Raw genomic sequence first — 7,240 nt, forward strand, 5'->3', positions numbered from 1 at the left:
CTTATGTGTCCATCGGTCATATTGGTTTAGGGCTTCACCATTATGACTTTATTTAACCTTAATTACTTCCTTCAAGCCCTATCTCCAAATATAGTCGCATTGGACATTAGGGCTTCAACATATGAATTTTCGGGGGACATAATTCAGTACATAGCACTCAAGGAAAACTATACTGAGCATGTTGTGCCCTCTTATGTTAATGCTGTGTACTGCAATTCTGTTTTCACAAACTTGCACTTAGAATCTGAGACTTTTGGCACAGAAGGAGGAGGAGACCTGTGTGGTCATAGTCTAAGCCTCTCATTTACACAAGATAAACTTAGAACCGTGGAGATTGAATAACTTGTCCACGTGACACAGTTCATGGCAAAACCCAAGTCTATCACTCCGCATCCAATGCTTTCTCAATACGTCCTGGAACCAATTGTAGACCACTCCTTACTGCAGAGCTGACAACAGGTAAAGGAGATCACTATCAGTGGAAAAACTACTGTGTGTAGAGTGTGAATGTCACCTAAGGAGAAGCCAAGAGATAAGGTGGGATGGGGTGGGGTGGGGGAGCAGGGACCGTTGATAGAGAGTCCTTGGAGGTGTACTCTGCCCTTAATGACTCTGCCCCCACACCCTCCCATTCGCCTGTGGCTGTGAGCTCCAGGAGGACAGTGGGATCACCTGGCACTGGCAGTTATGGCTATGATGGTGACAACTACGTGAGTTTGGATATGGACTCTCTGTAATACATGGCGGTCTCATTCATTGCCCCGCTACACCAAACAAAAGTGAGAGGCCAGTGGGAACTTCGTAGACAAGATTTATTTGGAGAAGGAGTGCATCCTGTGGCTGTGGAGGTACTTGGAGTTTAGAGGGGAGAGCTTGGACCACACTGGTAATGACTTCCCATAGCCCACCCACTCAGCTCTTTCACCATCCCCAGCTAGGGCCAGTTCTTTCTCCGGAGTGTGGGTGGGGGTCTCCCCCAGAGCTGATCCAGCATAGAAGTGTAGGCTATCTAGTGTGGGTTGGGAGGGGCCCCTGTGCTGAGGATGGCTTACCCACAAGCCAGAGATGTGGATTTGGGGAGCCTCCCATCTTGAGTCTCCCAGACAGTGTCATCTGACCCACCCATTCTTCTTAGGCCCACCCTGGAGTGAAACTATTCAGGAGAGCACAGGCCTAGTTCCTAGGCACTGGAGGTTTTTGACACTTCTAGCCCTTTGCTACTAGATACATACATGTGAGTACCTATAAACATTTGTCTAGAAGCATTGACCAATGGCTTGATAAGGCAGTGGAGAGTCTTTGAAGAGGCTCTTACCCTGGAGGAGAGTGTTGGACTGGGTTCCCATGCCCTTGTCTTGGACCCTGCTTAGCTTAGTTGTGGTTCCATCTACCCCCTGATTGAGGACTCTCCCTGCCTTGCCCTGGTTGGCAGCCAAACCATCAAGAGTTAGGGCATCTTGGTCTTTGGAGTAGATGCTATTCAACAAGCCTTTGCCTGAGCCTCCCTGCTTTGTCTACCACAGAGCCTCCCAGAACACATGTGACCCAGCACCTCAACAGGGGGTCACCCTGAGGTGCTGGGCTTTCTATCCTGTGGAGACCACCCTGACCTGGCAGCGTGTTGGAGAGGACCTGACCCAGGACACGGAGCTTGTGGACACCAGGCCTGTGGGGGATGGGACTTTCCAGAAGTGGGCGGCTGTGTGGTACCTTCTGGGGAGGAACAGAGATGCAGGTGCCATGTGCAGCATGAGGGGCTGCCCGAGTCTGTCACCCTGGCATAGAGTAAGGAGGAAGATGAGGCACAGAACCTCTTCTTAGGGAAAGCAGGAGCCCTCTGGGCAGCTTCAGCTTGGTCAGGGCTCAGATGTGAGATCAATGCCCCTAAACATCCCTTCCCATCTCAGAGCCACCTCTCAGCCCATGATCCCAAATGAGGAAGCATTTCCCTGCTGGATTGCCTGGGAGCTGTGTTCATTGGATCTGGGGTCACAAGAGTTGTGTTCTGGAGGAACAAGAGCTCAGGTGGGGAAGAGGATCTGGGTTTCCTCATTCTGATCTAAGAGTGTCTCACCCCAAGGGGTTCAGTAGCACCTCCTGTCCCTGCTACTTCTGGAGCCAATGTGCAGACATCCTGTTGTGCAGCAAAGCCCGGGAGGGAACCCTAGCTGTGGGAGAGCAGGCTGAGAAGTTATAGGTGAGGTAGGAGGCTAGAGCGGGACTCTCAGAGCCCCAATTCCCAGGTGGGCCAGTGCATGTGGTGGTCTCTGGACTCCAGGACCTTGTCCCCTGCTCATCTATCAGGGTTCCAGGAGCAGGGCCACATGAGGCCAGAAAAGACCAGAGTGCTTAGGGAGTGGGTTTGTTTCTTGTAGGGCAAATTTCCTAGGGTCCTTCTCCCTCCATATCCTAGAATTCTTATAAGAGATTAAGTGAGGTTAAGCCAGGCTCCAAATATGAAGGGAGTGTATGATGTGCATATGTGTGTGTGTGTGTGTGTGTGTGTGGATTCATGTGCGCATATAAATAAACGCATGTGGGTATTTTTGTGTGTGTGAGTGTGTATATACGTGTGTTTGTATATAAGCATGTATGAGTGTGTGTATGTGTATGGGTTGTGTGAGGGTGTGTGTGTATATAAGCATTTATGGATGTTTGTGTATGTGTGTGCGTTGCTCTGTGACCTCCTCATCCTTGGCCCCACCCTGGCCCTTCCTGTTTTTCCCCATCCCCAGCCCACAGGTTGTAAGGGACAAAGCAGCTCTCCATCAACAGGCAAGTAAGAGGAGGCTCAGGATGATGAGTGTTGGGAGAACTGGTCCTCATCACATGAAAGAAGGAAATAGGAGGTAAATAGGTGGGTCCCGCTCCCTTTCCAGATTCCACTCTAATAAAAGTCCTTATTATTGTTACTAAGATAGTAAGGGGTTTACATGAATAAAATCATTTAAACCTCATAAGATTCCTGTGAGATAGGGACAGCTACCAACCACATTTACAGACAAGGAAACTGAGGCCATTGAAAGGTTAAATGACTTTCAACTGGCTGAGCCGTGACTCTTAAGAAAACAGTCTGACTACTGAGCCCAAGTTCCCACTCTGTTATGTTGACCCGTGTACACTGTACACCTGCCTCGTTAAGGGTTGTCTTCTCCTGTGGCTCTGACAGCTTCCCTTCCCCTCCAGGCACTGAGACTGGTTGGGAGTCTGTTGCATTTCTCACAGTCCCTATGGGTGAGACCATGGGGTTGGAAGTGACAGGAGAGTTGGTTCTGTTGGCTGATGGAGTGTGTTTGCTGAAGGTGACAGGAAAGGAGGGTCACTTCTAGGTTGCAGGGAATCAATGGTGTTTGCATTTGGGGTGTGAGGTGGGCTATCCAGAATGCTGAAGGGGTAAAGATCAGCAGTGGCCATGCAGAGTTTATTCCTCACTGTTTTATTTCACAGCCCAAAAGCACAGCCCCACATGGCCCTCGGAGAGAGAGATATTCACTTACCTCCTTCTAATCCCTGCTGCCCCTGATTTCTCCTCTTCCAGCTGACTTGCTGGTAACATGTGCTCTCCAAAGTGAAAACGTGAGGAGAGGACTAGCCACATCCCTGCTCGTGGACACTTCCTCCCACCCTGCCTGCTGCTCCCCACTGGAGCCTCCTGGATGGTGAGAGGAAAGCAACTAGGACAGTAAGACAACTTGACATTTATGCTGGTAAAGAGAAAGCAGGATGTCTGTCTTCAAGAAAGGGAAGGGCTGCCCTAGGGAAGAGGAGTGAGAGTAGTTCCTTGTGGGCTGTTAAACTGGAGGCCTCTGTTACTTGCCATGTGGGCCTTTCCAACACAGGTGCTTGGTTCATCAGAGCTTGCAAGCAGAAAAGACAGTAGACAGAGACAAGTAAGATGTAAGTCACAATCTTATGTGATCTAATCACAGAAGTGACATCACCATTTCCGTATTGTGTTGCTTAGAAGTTAGTCACAGGTCCCTCCCACACTCAGTGGGAGGAGATTCCACAAGGGTGTGAATCCCAGGAGGTGGGGATCACTAGGCACCATCTTAGAATCTGTCTTCACAGGGATGTTCCAGGTCAGAGAAAGCAGGAACTGAAGGTAGTGAGGCCTCTGCACTGGATGTGTTCACACACAGGCTGGACAATCACTGAACAAGAGCACTATACCTGGGTCCCACGATGAACACGATCATCTGCAGAGCTGAGCTTGTTTGTTAAAGCACCATCCTGCTGTAAGAATCATATCGTCATTGGAAAGGTTTTTCTTGAGTTTATGTGAACCTGAGGGTGCTTCCTCTCTGAATAATTCCCCCTTTACTTTCAGACCTCATGCATCTCTAGGAAAGTGCCATCACTAAACTGAAGAGGTTTTTTCTTCCATGTGTCATCCTGCCAGGCAAATCCTGGGTCCCACTGTTTCTTCCAGCTGGCTTTCATACGGGACCCACAAAGTCATTTCTTGTGATTCCACTTTGTTGGTTTCTTCTCCTTCATCCAGGTGATTTCGTTGTGATTTTATTTCTCTTGTTTGATTGGTCAGTCACATTAGGAAATGGGTGTTCTCTAATGAAACTTCCCACTAATGTTCGGACCAAATAGGTGAAGTTTCCTCTCCACGTCTCAGCTCGCTTCCCACACAGGGACAAGACAAAATCAGTGGGGCTCCTGGAAGGTCATGGATTGGCATGGTTCCTCATCAGGACGAGACATTTAGGTCACAGAGGGATGTACCTTTGTCTTCTTTATGTCCCCAGCAGGTGGCACAATACCTGGTGCATAGTAGGCACTCTGTAAGTGTTTGGAAAATTCAACTAAATTGAACTCCCTCCCACCTGCTCCCTGATCCCCCAACGACTTATAAACGCCCCCACTCCTTAAGCTACGGGCGTAAACCCCTTATTTTACATCATTTTTCTAGGTGGGGTGCTGACCATTTGGGGACCTCTCTTGTCCACTGCATTTTCACATGCTCCTGCTCCCATGACAAGCACTTGATCTTACACATAGCACTTTCTGGTCCTTTCAACCCTTTTCCTCCATCCTAATATTCTCACTGTTGTTTCTGAAAAGGTTTTCCCTGCTCACCCCACTTCTCCATGTATCCAGTCTAGTGTCTCTCAGTTCATTCTCACACTTCAACAAGAGATTCTTCCAAAATGCGGACCTGATCAGGGTTCTCCCTGGCTTCAGTGCCATCATATGCTGTGTGTTGTTCTTGGGTAAAAAGCCAAGATTCTCCTCAAGCTGAGATGGCCTCATGATCTGGAGCATGGTCACCACTCCACTCTCACTTTTCGTCACTGTGCTCTTCTCTCTCTAATCTTCATGCCGAACTGCTAACAGTTCCTCCACACGCCCCAAGTGTTCTCTCTCTCTCTCTCTCAGCCTTTGTTTGTGATGCTGTTTCCCTAAAAGGCTTCCTTTACCCACTTACTTGGATTAAGTCTATTTATCTGCCATGTCTCAGTCTAGACATTGATTCCTCCTTGGAAGCTGTTTCCCAACTACTAATAATAACATGTTGCATTTACCAGGTTATTCAACTCCATTGTGAATTCCTTGATGTTTCCCTCACTGAGCCTAGCAGAGAGCCTGCCCTATAGTAACTGCCTAATAAATGTTTGCTAAATGAATGTGGGTTTTTCTTTGGTAATTCAAAATTTATTTTGAATGGGTAATACGTGCGCAAGGTTTTAAGAAATCATAAAACTTAAAAGGGTTTACAGTGAAAAGTAAGTTTCCATCCTCTGTCTCATCCACAATTCTTCCAAATTCTCTCCCTGGACATAACCACTGTTACCAGTTTCCACAGTCTTATGGGGAGATATTTCCCTTTTTATCAGGTGGTATTTCAATACATGTTCTATCGGCATCTATGTTATCAATTAACACTATATTCTGAGATCATTCTATTTTTACGTATAAACTGGTTCAGTTTAAGATATTGATAATGACAACTCTGTCACTCCTGATTTTTTTTTTTTTTTTTTTGAAGAAGGTTAGCCCTGAACTAACATCTGTTGCCAATCCTCCTCTTTTTTGCTGAGGAAGATTGGCCCTGGGCCAACATCCATGCCCATCTTCCTCTACTTTATATGGGATGCTGCCACAGCATGGCTTGATAAGCGATGCGTAGTTCCCTGCCCGGGATCTGAACCTGGGAACCCCAGGCTGCCGAAGCGGAGCATGCAAACTTAACCGCTATGCCACTGGGCTGGCCCCTGTCACTCCTGATTTTTAAAAATTTACTAAGTATAGCATAAATCATCTTTATTTCATTGTAATAGAGTTTTATCTGGGCACATGATCACCCAGATTAAAAACTGCATATATTCTTCAGCCTCCCTCAAGAGTTATGTTAGTCCGACTAAGTTCTGGCCAATCAGATGGAGCAGATGTGAACTTGTAGGTTTTGTCCTGTGGTGATCCCAAAATATATATTCTATTGTTACCAGCAAGTCACTAGGTCCACCTTAGTTTCCAAGGGTGGGTTACACAAGGGCTGGAATACCAGAGGATGGGAACATTGGGGGAATCTTAGAGTCTGCCAACAGCAGGGTGACTTTGGGAACCACCTGAATGCGTGGCCTTGTACAGGGCTGTGGCTAGGAATGTAGAGACTAGAATAAATACAGAGCTCTGGTCAAAGGGATTTTGTGCTCACCCCACAGGAATTTGCATCAAAATTATGACCCTAGAAAGGTGACCCAGTCTTCCAAGTAATTTTGGGATTAAAAGTTGGAACTTCTAGAGGCTGGCCCGGTGGCGCTGCAGTTAAGTACGTGCGCTCTGCTGTGGCGGCCCGGGGTTCGTGGGTTTGGATCCTGGGTGCGCACTGACACACTGCTTGTTAAGCTATGCTGTGGCAGCGTCCCATATGGAGTAGAGGAAGATGGGCACGGATGTTAGCCCAGGGCCAGTCTTCCTCAAGAAGAAAGGGGAGGATTGGCATCAGATGTTAGCTCAGGGCTAGTCCTCCTCAGAAAAAAAAAAAAAGTTGGATCTTTTAGGTGGAAACATAAAGAAGTAAGGAAGTGAAAAGAATGCCAGCAGTTCTAATAGTTAATGTTGTCTCTCATTTCTCACAGTCCAGAAAATTTACATAGGTCTTTTTGTTTAATAGTTATGTGGTTTGATAATCAGCACAACCTTTAATATCTTAGGAAGTATTGTGCACCACAGGATGAGAGAATCACGTGACACATGACTAAGCAATCAGGATGTACCACATTGT

At 47.3% G+C, this 7,240-nt stretch overlaps 1 pseudogene; it reads left to right on the plus strand.

The window, feature by feature from the left end:
* The first annotated feature begins 619 nt into the window (after positions 1–619).
* LOC131413302 (HLA class I histocompatibility antigen, alpha chain E-like) lies at positions 620–6,400 on the plus strand (annotated as a pseudogene).
* Positions 6,401–7,240: the final 840 nt, after the last annotated feature.

Source organism: Diceros bicornis, chromosome 14 (assembly GCF_020826845.1).
Source record: "Diceros bicornis minor isolate mBicDic1 chromosome 14, mDicBic1.mat.cur, whole genome shotgun sequence".
NCBI lineage: Eukaryota > Metazoa > Chordata > Mammalia > Perissodactyla > Rhinocerotidae > Diceros > Diceros bicornis.